The following is a 13,709-nucleotide window of genomic DNA, read 5'->3' as shown; positions in this document are numbered from 1 at the left end:
TAAAGCTTGGACACTTGAGTCTTCTTACTGAGAGGCTGGAAAGCCTGCCTGACATTTAAGTTGCTGATAAAGGCCAAGAAACAGAAAGACAAAATGAAAGGAAGTTCCCTGTTGTTGGCCAATGGCCTTCTAAAAGGTCAGAGGAAGATGTCGTCTGGGGCCACTGGCCTTGGACCTCCCAAATCTACTGGAGCTGTGAAACCACTACTTCTGGGCCATGCCTCAAACTCTTCCTTTTCATGAGCAGAGAACAGGACATACTGATTTAAACGAGAGCTCAAACAGGAGGAGTAGTTTAGGTGCTGTGGATTGAAATTTCAGCATTTGTCTCCCTGCCTGCCACCTTCCAAACTACATTTCAAAAGGGCTGGAATTCAAACTTCTGTTTTTGATCCATCTCTGGTTATTTTCTTAGGTCTGAATTATAATGTTCTCACTTGGTCAAAACTGTTGTTTAAGTCATTGGGAATTTTGCTTTAAGAAAAGATTGAGTAAGGATTTCAGGATTTGTCTCTTCATGAATGTTGAACAGATCTGTTAGGAATGATCTTTCTCTTGTAAATTCATTCCATCTCTGTGAAATCAAATTCCAAGTACCACGTTTCTGACCATCAGAAACCTGATACCACTCGACACTGCCTTTGACAGTATCATAGCACAAGGCATTGGGAAGTGTTGGGTATTCCTATATTTCCTGTAAAGGGCCAAGGGACTGTTTTTAATAAAATGTTAAAATCCCTATTCAATATTAATCTGCTCCAGAGCAATTTACAGTATTGAACCTCCAGTTGAAAAGCATGCTATGTTATGTCATTACAAATCAGATGTAAAATTAATTTGCTGTATGATTTCTATCTTTGTGCTAAACCAGAATAATGTGCTTAATTAATATGGCATGCAGTATCTGGATGGAGTGCCCTATGCAGAAGCTTCACATGAAATCAGGGCTGGGCTTACGGGAGGGCACAATGACCAGGGGGGCACCATGGTCAAGAGGCAAGGAGCATGGTGGGTCTGGCATGTGAGAGTGTGGAAGAAAGCTTGGGGAAATGGGTGGCAGGGAGGCAGCAGGGCTTGGGGGTGATGCAGGGGAGCCCTGGGAGGCAGCAGGTGACAGGGCTCCAAAATACAAGTTTGCTCAGGGTGCCATTTTCCCTAAGGCCGGTCCTAAATGAAATGTTATACTGACACAACTTTTTTAAAATGTATTTATATATACTGCATTTTTTTTCATAATGCCAGAATCATCAAAGACTGCCCTTTGGAATATTGGTACCATAAATAAAAATGGGATTTGATGGCTCCTATTACTTAAATAACCCCCAGAATCTTTTTTACTACCTGCAAGTGCAAAGCCTTGTGATGATCCCTTGCCTGGAAGGACATGCAGCCTGGCTTCTTTGTCTGTGCCTAAGGTTTCCCCTGACACCTTGAAACAGCAGAATCTTAAATGCTTTAATGAAAATGAACCAGATTCTCAGCTCGTGTAATTCACCATACCTCTTTAAAGTCAATGAAACTGTGCCCGTGTATATGAGCTGAGAATTTGACTCTTGATGTTGTAACAGTGATATGACCGTGCTGCCTGGATGGGCCATGCTGAGAATGCCAACTCAGGGCAGACTGCAAGAATTAGGACAGACAATCCCCAAGTTTGGTGATTTATTCTGCAACTAGATTCACCAAGCTAGTAACCAAACAAGTTCTGTAATACCACACTGGTCAAATACAGAAGTCAAATATAGTCCCCTTTATGCAATCCAGCCTTTGCCCCCCATCTAGACAGCCAAGTCTAATACAGTGAGGGTTTACTGAAAAACTTATTCACCAGACTTATAATTCTACCAATCCCAAAGGACCAGACACATTGCCTACCAGGTTAATGAGTATTTCAGATCTCACCCAAATACATAAGAGCCAATCCTTATTAACCAAACCTAAGATTTATTAATAAAAGAAAAAGTAAAGAGAGTTCTATATGGTTAAAAGATCAATATACATACAAATGCGTGTAAAGTCCTCAGGTCAGTTTCACAGCAGAGATGGTGAGGCTGCTGATTTGCAAAAGTCTTTCTGGAATCTATTTAAAAGGTTATAGCTCAATACACATTTGAGGTGTAAAGTTTGTTCAAGTTCTTCCATGAGAATTCCAAGGTAAATCCAGAGTAAACCCAGAGACCTCAGTCTTGTGACTTAGACCTTCCCTGTCAAAGTTTAAGCAGACCTGAGATGGCAGGATCAGGCCCAAGGCTTCTCTTTTATAGCTTTTCTAGCCGGCTGGCAAGCCTCCTCACAGAAAATGTTATAGCAGGGCCTTCCCCTAGGGAGAATGGTCAATGTGGACCTTTGCTTTGAACTTAATCGTCTATTTCCTATGTATAGTAGGAAGAGTGCCTGAGACATAAGCCCTTGTATCAGAGGCCTGGCATGAGGCCTGAGGCATAGGCTAAAGTAGTGGTCAAAGCTTTGCTAATATAAAGCAAAGTCAGGTTGTGAACTAGAGGCAGGCCTTGCTCACAGAATCTGGCAAGAACAGAGCTGATATTGCAGAAACACACATTCCTAAAAAATACTAGGCATAGGAAACACATTCAGACTCATTCCAGAAGGGTGGTGCCAGTACACCCCATACCAAGCATGGTACAAACACCATCCTCACCACACGAGAACACACTGACCCCTCCTAAAGATAAGGTCAGGATGACAGTGTGATGGATAGAGATGTTTTGATTGAACCAACATGTACAAGGTAATGGGTGGTAGCTAACCACGTCAGGGAGCAGTAACTCACCATGTCAGAGGGGCAATACGTAACTTGTTTGTATTGGTATATAAAATGGAGTCTCACAGGGAGTGTCTTTGGCCAGCTGAGGGGGGAATGGAAAGTCCCGCCATTCACTGAGCTGCTTCCATTGTCACAGGCATACATGTCTTAATGACCTCGTAGAGTCTGCCAGGTGCTATTATCATGCTTCGTTGACAATAAACCTGGCCAGGTGCCTTTGTGCCTTAACAGATCTTGTGGTCATTGGGCGGTTTGCTTGAGGTCTGCTGTGCCAGCTACCTACTCAGAGCTGGGATGGCATACAGAGGGAACAAACGCAGCCAAACATCTAACTACACTATGCATACACAGGTAAACTAGGAATATTCATTTACATAAGGCAGTTAGCATTCAAACTATCAAGGCAGTTCATTATAGGATAGATAATTAAGCTAAAGACAATGTAAATAATATTATTAGTTCCTGTACTATCTTACATCTTTGGTCTTTGAGTCAATAAAATACAGCAATAAAGCATTAAAAGACAGGAATAGGATTTTACCATCTTGTTGTTGGTTTCCAGTTTGCAAATTAATTCCAATTCAGCAGTCTCTCATTGGAGTCTGTTTCTGAAGGTTTTTTTGTTGAAGAATTGCCACTTTTAGGTCTGTAATCGAGTGACCAAAGAGATTGAAGTGTTCTCTGACTGGTTTTTGAACGTGTTAATTCTTGACGTCTGATTTGTGTCCATTTATTCTTTTACATAGAGACTGTCCAATTTGGCCAATGTACATGGCAGAGGGGCATTGCTGGCACATTATGGCATATATCACATTGGTAGATGTGCAGGTGAACGAGCCTCTGATAGTGTGGCTGATGTGATTAGGCCCTATGATGGTGAATTGGAATTAATTTACAAACTGGATACAATTAACTTAGGCTTGAATAAAGACTGGGAGTGGATGGGTCATTACACAAAGTAAAACTATTTCCCCATGTTTATTCCTCCCACCCCCCTGGCTGTTCCTCAGACATTCTTGACAACTGCTGGAAATGGCCCACCTTGATTATCACTACAAAAGGTCCCCCCTACCCCGCTCTCCTGCTGGTAATAGCTCACCTTACCTGATCACTCTCCTTACAGTGTGTATGGTAACACCCATTGTTTCATGTTCTCTGTGTATATAAATCTCTTCACTGTATTTTCCACTGAATGCATCCGATGAAGTGAGCTGTAGCTCACGAATGCGCATGCTCAAATAAATTTGTTAGTCTCTAAGGTGCCACAAGTACTCCTTTTCTTTTTGCGGATACAGACTAACACGGCTGCTACTCTGAAACCTGAAATTTATTAAATATATTTGGATGTTTTTCTATATATTGATTTCTATTACAACATAGAATACAAAGCATACAGTGCTCACTTTATATTATTATTTTTTCTTACAAACATATGCACTGTAAAAATGATAAACAAAAGAAAAAGTATTTTTCAATTCACCTCATACAAGTACTGTAGTGCAATCTCTTTATCGTGAAAGTGTAACTTACAAATGTAGATTTTTTTTGTTACATAACTGCACTCAAAAACAAAACAATGTAAAACTTTAGTGCCTACAAGTCTACTCAGTCCTACTTCTTGTTCAGCCAATTGCTAAGTCAAACAAGTTTGTTTACATTTACTGGAGATACTGCTGACTGCCTTATTTACAATGTCACCTGAAAGTGAGAACAGGCATTTGCATAGCACTTTCAGAGCCAGTGTTGCAAGGTATTTATGTGCCAGATATACTAAACAGTCATATGCCCTTTTATGCTTCGGCCACCATTCCAGAGGACATGCTTCCATGCTGATGATGCTTGTTGAAAAAATAATGCATGAATTAAATTTGTGACTGAACTCCTTGGGGAGAATTGTATGTCTCCTATTCTGTTTTACCCACATTCTGCCATATATTTCATGTCATAGCAGTCTTGGATGAGGACCAAGCACATGTTTGTTTTAAAAATACTTTCACAGCAGATTTGACAAAATGAAAAGAAGGTACCAATGTGAGATTTCTAAGGATAGATACAGCACTAGACCTAAGGTTTAAGAATCTGAAGTGCCTTCCAAAATCTGAGAGGGACGAGGTGTGGAAAATGCTTTCAGATGTCCTAAAAGAGCAACACTCCAATGTGGAAACTACAGAACCCGAACCACCAAAAAAGAAAATCAATCTTCTGCTGGTGGCATCTGACTCAGATGATGAAAATGAACATGCATCGGTCCGCTCAGCTTTGGATTGTTATTGAGCAGAACCCATCATCAGCATGGATGCATGTCTTCTGGAATAGTGGTTGAAGCATGAAGGGACATATGAATCTTTAGTGCATCTGGCATGTAAATATCTTGCGATGCTGGCTACAACAGTGCCATACGAATGCCTATTCTCACTTTCAGGTGACATTGTAAATCAAGGTGGGGGGGGGAGAAAACCTGGATTTGTGCTGGAAATGGCCCACCTTGATTATCATACACATTGTAAGGAGAGTGATCACTTTAGATAAGCTATTACCAGCAGGAGAGTAGGGTAGGAGTGGGGGGAGAGAAGACCTTTTTGTAGTGATAAACACCCATTTTTTCATGGTTTGTGTGTATAAAAACATCTTCTGTATCTTCCACAGTATGCGTCCGATGAAGTGAGCTGTATCTCATGAACGCTTATGCTCAAATAAATTGGTTAGTCTCTAAGGTGCCACAAGTACTCCTTTTCTATTATAACTTGTTGCTTACAGAATTCATACTTGTTCACTGCTGACTTGAAATTAAATGTATTTTTGTCTTCACAAGTTAAACCAAAGTGAAAATTGAATATTTATGGAAGCAAATACATTTGCGTAGGCTTATTTTTACCTCTTAGTAGGAGAAGAAGACACACCACCTGAGTGTCAGTGCTTGGAGGCATTATGCCTTAGGAAGGTATAAACCTCTGGGAATTGCTGAAGGGAGTGCATTAGGAAACAAGATTGGTACATCTTTGCAAATATGTAGCCAGCATTCTACACCTATTGTCTTCTTGCATAAGGGTTGGGAGAGTCAGGGGGAAAGACTGAAATGGGGCATGGTCCTTTCCTGACCAGACATGCCTCCTCTGTGAGGCCACTAATGCTTTTTGCAGCACAAGAACATCATCCTCTCCTCCCTCCTGCAAACTACAATTTCATACAGACAATGACTTGTTTATTCTGCTCTATATACTATACAATATTTATAGTCAAATTCATTATTTTATAATTATAAGGTAAAAATGAGAAATTAAGCAATTTTTCAGTAATAGTGGTCTGTGCTACTTTTCTATTTTTATCTCTGATTTTGTAAGCATGTAGTTTTTAAGTGAGGTGAAACGTGGGGATATGCAAGACAAATCAGACTCCTGAAAGGCATATAGAAGTTTGGAAGGGTTGAGAGCCACTGGTCTAGCATACCTGTGCAAAGCCTTATGAGTCAAATTCTCTTCTCCATTACACCCATGCAATTCCATTTAAGTTAATGGGGGTTTGCACCAGTGTAACTAAGAGGATGCTTTGATACTGTATTTTTCCAAAAGCTAAATATGTAAATGTGTTAAATAACAGTGGCAGACTACACTATAAGAAATCTTGAAGCTTTTAGTCCTTTCTCATAGCCTAGTCATGTTCCCAGCTCATTCAAATCAGAGAAAGAGAGGAGAGAGAGACAGAGACAGATTGAACTAAAAAAAATCTAAGGTTAAATTCAGCAGCACTATTAAGTCCTCAAAAATAGAGCTTAAGTGAATCAAAGTCCTTCTCTTGGCCTTCTCACAGTGATGACTTTCATCCTTATAGTGCAGTAGTTGTTGAATCAGTTCATGTTACTTAAGTGTTAACATATGTATGCGGAGTGTAAATATACATAGGTATACATACACCAACACGTAATGCTCTGCTGCTGCAAATGAGAACACACTAGTGTAGTAAGTTGCATAAGTATATGTTACTGTGTACTTTTCCTGTCACTGATTTGAATATACTCTCTATGTTACATGTACTGTTACACCATAAAGCAAGACACTGTACAAGTTTATATGATTGTGAGGCAATGAGCAAAAATTTGGGAATGTGGTAAAAATAAAGAATAAAAAAATCGAAGACTGTGTTGTGATTTATATGCAGAAGAAGGTAGAGTTAATGTTGAGAATTCACCTGTAACTTGACATTTCCTGGTTATTGAGCTGTCAGTTGTCTAATATCCTCTTAACACATTTAAATACACAAATGAAAAACAACAGATTTTGCTTCAAATAGTTCATATTTTAATAATCAGACTATCTCCACTATAGGCCAATGGCATTTTGGGATGTATCAGTAGGGGCATTGCCAGCAGATCGAGGGAAGTGATCATTCCCCTCTATTCGACACTGGTGAGGCCTCATCTGGAGTACTGTGTCCAGTTTTGGGCCCCACACTACAAGAAAGATGTGGAAAAATTGGAAAGAGTCCAGCGGAGGGCAACAAAAATGATTAGGGGACTGGAACACATGAGTTATGAGGAGAGGCTGAGGGAACTGGTATTCTTTAGTCTGCAGAAGAGAAGAATGAGGGGGGATTTGATAGCTGCTTTCAACTACTTAAAAGGGGGTTCCAAAGAGGATGGCTCTAGACTGTTCTCAGTGGTAGCAGATGACAGCATAAGGAGTAATGGTCTCAAGTTGCAGTGGGGGAGATTTAGGTTGGATATTAGGAAAAACTTTTTCACTAGGAGGGTGGTGAAACACTGGAATGAGTTACCTAGGGAGGTGGTGGAATCTCCTTCCTTAGGCTTGACAAAGCCCTGGCTGGGTTGATTTAGTTGGGGATTGGTCCTGCTTTGAGCAGGGGGTTGGACTAGATGACCTCCTGAGGTCCCTTCCAACCCTGATATTCTATGATTCTATGATAACAAAAGCAAAGGCAGAACCTCACAGATTTGCTAATATTGAATCTTTTCTATATTAATTATTAATTTTTAACAAAATAAAATAGTCTTGTGGATGTTCTTTTCTTTGATTATATCTAGCTCTTGTCACAGAAATATTCATGAAAAATCTTTCTGGCAGTCGTTCTCAAGCCATTCTGAGACTGTAAGATAATTGTGTAGACAAGGTCAAGTCTAGGAAATACTTCTATTATGAAAATAGCTAAGATCATCCTCACTCATCTGCATAATTTGAAATAATGAATTTTTGTCTCCCACTCTTATTTTTTTTGGTCTCTTCCATGATTCTTTTTTCCATAAGAGAGTTGTTTTTCCTTTCATGCTGAAGGCACTGAGGGCTAGATTCACAAAGAAACTTTTCAGGTGTGGTCACACATTGATTGCACTGAGGCTTAGGTATCCAGATGCCTGGCATGGAGCTGCAGCACATGTACCCAGATGCAGAAACCTAGGGTTTAGGGAGCTTTTACTGTAAAAACTTAGGTGCCAAGTAAGTTTAGGCACCTACAGAGTTCAGTGGCAGCTAAGCAAAGGTTTTGTGAATCCCATTAGAGCTTGATTCTGGGTTGTAGGCACCTAAGTCTTTTTGTGAAAATAACCCGGTCTGTAATAGCTATATAAATAATAGTAACAGAGGTGTAGTGGTAATGGATTTGGACAACAAGAATGTGTGTCCAAATTTGGTAAATATAAGGAAGCACAGCTTTGAAAAGCAATGCGTGATAAACAATTGCCATAGGAGGTGTGACAAGATGCGCTTGCCCCGCATTGGTTCGGCAAAGATTAACCCCACTCTGTGGCCTGAGGAAATCATGCCCGCCCAGCTTTGCTGGGCATGCTCTGGCTGGAACCCAGGTATAAAAGGGAGCAGCTCAGCTCACTTGGAGCTGACTGCTGAGGAGGGAGGACATAGGTTGCTGCTTAGGCAAGGCTAAGGGTGGTAGGGCAGACTCAGCTATGGGGCTATAACAACGCCTAACCCGCCCCAAGAGGGAGATGGGGTGCATTTGCCCCGTGACAGGAGGTTTTCCTTAAATACAAGAAATACAAGAAACTAGATGTTAGGGGGCTTATTCCTTCACCCGCTTCCTTCCCTGGTCCTTCTCGCATGAACAGAGAGCAACAATACCCGAAGTCCAAAGGTGCAAACAATTCAATGTTTATTGGGGTGAACTTCCAGCAAGCATGATTCCAGTTTCCTTCCTTAATATCCTCCTTCCCAGCTCTGACACCACAGAGCCTTACACCTGTGTCCCTGTTCCCATTCCTGCCCTTAGCCAAACATTATTCCAATTTCCTTACCCCCATACCCTGTTCCCATTTCCTCTCTTTAGCAAAACATAATTCCAATTTCCTTACCCACATTCCTTGTTCCCATCTCCCCCTTTAGCAAAACATGATTCCAATTTCCTTACCCACATTCCCTGTTCCCATTTTCCTCACCCGCATGCCCACCCGCACCCCCCTACTTCCTGATTGACTGCAGACTATACAGTAGAACTTGAGTTCTGTTTTGCTATACCTTAACCAATCATGTTCCTGAAATTTAACTAACCAATCCTAACATATTGTAACATGATTATGTACCCAATTATATCCCACCACCTTAATTAGTTTACACAAAGCAAAATTAATTATACAGCAGACAGAAACAATCACAGAACCAGACAGAGATTATACAGACAAACAACAGCAAAGTGGGAACTATAATGACAAAACAATACAGAAGTGAGGATTTCACATCCCAGCTATTGATAAGTGAGTTCTTGCCAGACAGGATGCGATCAAACTAAGTTTTCTTTTACATTTTCTAGGCACTTCCCTTTTTCTGGAGGTGATAGGCACTATCAGGACAGGATTGTATTCCTAACGGCCAAATAGCACCTTATTTCAGTGTGACTAGTTTGGAATGTGAGGATGTGACCGTTCGCTTCCCAGCTTATGGCTGCCTCTGCTGCTTAGCCAAAGGCCTTAGCCTAAGCACAGGGCCACAAACTGTCACAGTAAGAGAAGGCCCTTACACCGGCAGACAGTGATTTTGATTCTTTCTTTTGTACCTCTATAACTAGCCAGGTGATAAGAATACACCTAAATTCTTAGAGCATAGGCCTTTACAGACAGGCCTGAATATCTATATCCTAACACTAGAGATGCAGACACTACAGAATATGGGCCCAATCCACCCTGACTGAATTGGCCTTGTCAACACTGGTTCTCCACTTGCAAGGTAACTCCCCTCTCTTCATGTGCCAGTATATTTAAGCTTGTATCTGTAATTTTCACTCCATGCATCTGAAAAAGTGGGGTTTTTACCCACAAAAGCTTATGCCCAAATAAATATGTTAGTCTTTAAAGTGCCACCACACTCCTCGTTGTTTTTGTGGATACAGACTAACATGGCTACCCCTCTGATACTTGACCCCATCCTATGGTGCAGGGCAAAAAACCCAAGGTCCCTGTCAATCTGAAGTAGGGGGAAAAATTCTTCCTGACCCAAATCTGGTGATCAGTTTAACTCTGACCATAAGAGCAAGACCTACCAGCCAGGCACTTAAGATACAGGATTCTCTGTACCACCTCATATCACTGGTCCCATGTGGTATCCTGTCTCCCCCTGCGGTAAAATCTCTGATGTTTCAGAGGAAGGTGAAAGAAAAAAATATGTCTCCTGAATATTAACTACATTGTTTAGATGTCCCAACAGAGTCTAGAGGTCTTGGACACATCATCCATTATGGAGTGCTGTGAAAAAAAATCACAACTATTTTGCATACATTTCCAGCAAAACAGCTTTGTTTCCTTGGCAAAAATGGCAGTTTCTCCTGCAGAAAATTATTTCCATCTTATAGGAGACTGAAAACAATTGGTAGTATACTCAAATCTTTTCTTGCTTTTGCTAAGATAATCACTTATTTTTCAGCTGATGCTTTCCATGCTGAGGTACTCAGGGTTCTGTCCAACATGTGTAAAGAATAGTACAATAATAACTAAAACAAATTAACCAGAATAAAATGTAAAATGAATCAAAGTGGAGGGATCTGCTCCAGGAATGACTGAGAAGGTAAAACATATGTGTTACATTAAAAGAATGCCTTTGGAACATTTTTTGTTTTAATGCTGAAAGATGGTCTAAGATGGATGCTATATGGATGGTGATGAATAGGATGAGATTTGGGCTCACCACAGAATATTTTATGTATTTATTTATATTTACAATGTAAGTATTTATTCCTTGCTCTAGGTTCAAGACACTTAATTTAAAAAAACCCACAATTTATATGTCATGCAACATTGTAGTACGCTGCCCACATAGGAAATAGTAGTTATTTTCCATACCAATAGATGTATCATAATAACTACCACATATGACTAACCTCTCTCCTTCAATCCAAGCCTAGCCCAAAATCCTGAAAGGAAAGATGAGCTTTACCATATGTCCTGGCCGTTAAATCTAAAGGGAAAGGTGATTTCCAAAGTTAAGAGCCCCTCTACACATTCCTGCACTCGCTTCATCTGTTGAAACTCATCTGCAAATCATGGTAAACTGTGAGAGGACAGCTTTGGGCGAGGGCATTTAGGAGTCACTGAACTGATGACAGAGGACAAAAGTTATTGTGAATTCCTGCCAAACCTTCAATAGAGTGGTCTGCTGGCTGCTGCAGACCACTCTATTGAAGGTTGGCAGGAATTCACAGTAACTATACATGGCTGCATGTATAAAATTGTGCACAGAATTGTGCCCCAGTCCTAAACTGGAAGTAATGACTGGTGCATAATAGCTGGTACCCATCTCTCCAACCTCCAATCTCATTGCAAGTGCTAGATATAAAATGTGTACTGCTATGTCAACTCACAGGTATGCTTTCTCAATGCATTTAGAAAATCAAGAGCTCATCATAGAACTGTCACATGCAAGGTTATTGGAGTCACCCAGATCAATAAACCTCGAACACCACTGCTGTGAAGAACCTAGTTAGTCTTCTACAGATTTTGCAGTCTGCCAGCCAAAATCTACAACAACATCAATCTCAAAATAAGCCCATCCCAAGACTCTCACACAGAATGTATACCCTCACTTCTATCTGTCTGGGGACAAGGCACTACCCGTATCTTAGTTTGGATGTAAAATGCATGTCCCAAATGCACGCCCAACCCTCTCCCATCCAATTAATCCCTCCTGGGTTCCTGCTGAACCCATAGAGATGACAACACAGCTCTGACACATTGTACATGCAGATTTGGGAGGTTCTTCATGGGTCAAATGACAAATAGTAGTGATTTTATTAATCACTGGTTTTGTAGGAAACAGCTTGAAGTGAAGAACCTGATGCATATTAATTGACACGTTGTACACCTGAGAATCAGACAGATGGTGAATCTTGGTATGACCCAAGGACCCCTTGATGCCAATTGATAGAGGACACAGAGGTACATAGGGTTGCAGGGATCCCATGTGTTTTCATGAGAAGGGTTCATGTAAGGTTTCTAATAAAAGCCTGTGTCACACAGGTCATCAATATCATTGTGAAACTCATGTACATATAATAAATATTAAGTTCCCAAGATTTGTGTCAAGAGGCTGGTCACCAGCAAAGATAGAAAGCTGTTTTCTTTCAAACAAGAAATGTTTATCTATCTGTCTATTTACATGTAAATTAAGTATTGTTTCGTTCACTGTGCATCTCCACTTACAAGTCTGAGCTGAATGCTAATGAAGGATGAGAAATTTTCAAAGACAGGAAATTAACAGAAAGTGGTAAACAGGAGGAGTTATCCTGTTTAGGGGTAATAAAATGAACTTATGACACTATATCTGGGGTACAGATAAACACACAATCTGTGAGGACAAGCTGTCAGTGGACTTGATCTTCTAAGAACAGGTCTGAACCAATCTGGCTGAAAACATAGGGGAAAGACTTGGGGTAAGTTTTGTTGTAGGAAATAGAGGGATACCTTGTTAGTTTAGTTCAGTCTCTAGAAAGTGTATTCTGGTTTTGTTTTATACGTAACCATTTGTTTCCAATTTTCTTACTCACTACCACGTGAATCTCTTGTTCTTTCAGAATAAACTTATTCTTGTTTTCACTATCAATATATCTAATCGTTGTGTGTTCAGCAGAGCTGTGTTCTAAGGTATAACTAGTAAGCTTTGTTGTATTATTTCTTTGGGAACAACAGGACTGGCAATTTTGTGAGTGTTCAGTGGATAAGGGGCTGGACACTATAGGGAACCCTCAGAGGACTTGGGGGTTAGTGCATGCCTGTCAGTAACATGTACAGAGAGAGTGAGGCCTGCGGTGGCCTTCGAAGTAGTGTGTTGACAGAATCTGGTGATTTCAGGGAGCTGATCCACAGCACGGACAGACAAAACTTGTGTTTGACGAAAGCATATATGGCAAAAAGTCATCATGTGAAGATTTCAAGAGTTGGAGAATCCAGTATTCCTCTTGGTAGTTTGTTACAAGCGTTAATCACTCTCACTGTTAACATTTGTACCTTGTTTCTAACCTGAAATTGTCTACTTTCAATTTTGCAGCCATTGGTTCTACTCATGCCTTTCTTATGTGTCCTGTTTTCATTTACTCATAAGCATTAGAGAACTTTGGAACATAGGGCAAACTCTGCCCAACTAGGGATGAGAAACCTACATGAAAATAGAATCATAGAAATGTAGGACTGGAAGAGATCTTGGCAGGTCATCTAGTCCAGACCCCTGCACTGAGGTAGGACTAAGTATTATCTAGATCCATCTCTGACAGATGTTTGTCTAACTTTCTCTTAAAAACCTCCAGTAACAAATATTCCACTACCTCCCTATGTAATAGTTGTCAGAACGTTTTTTTCAGTCTCACTTAAATCTCCCTTGTTGCAAAAAAGGCTATTACTTCTTGTCCTTTCCTCAGTGGATAAGCAGAACAATTTACCACCCTCTTTATAACAACTGTTTAGGTACCTGAAGACTGTTAT

This window comes from Caretta caretta, chromosome 2 (assembly GCF_965140235.1).
Source record: "Caretta caretta isolate rCarCar2 chromosome 2, rCarCar1.hap1, whole genome shotgun sequence".
Taxonomy (NCBI): domain Eukaryota; kingdom Metazoa; phylum Chordata; order Testudines; family Cheloniidae; genus Caretta; species Caretta caretta.
The sequence above is the reverse complement of the archived record's forward strand: the minus strand, read 5'-3'. Positions refer to the sequence as shown.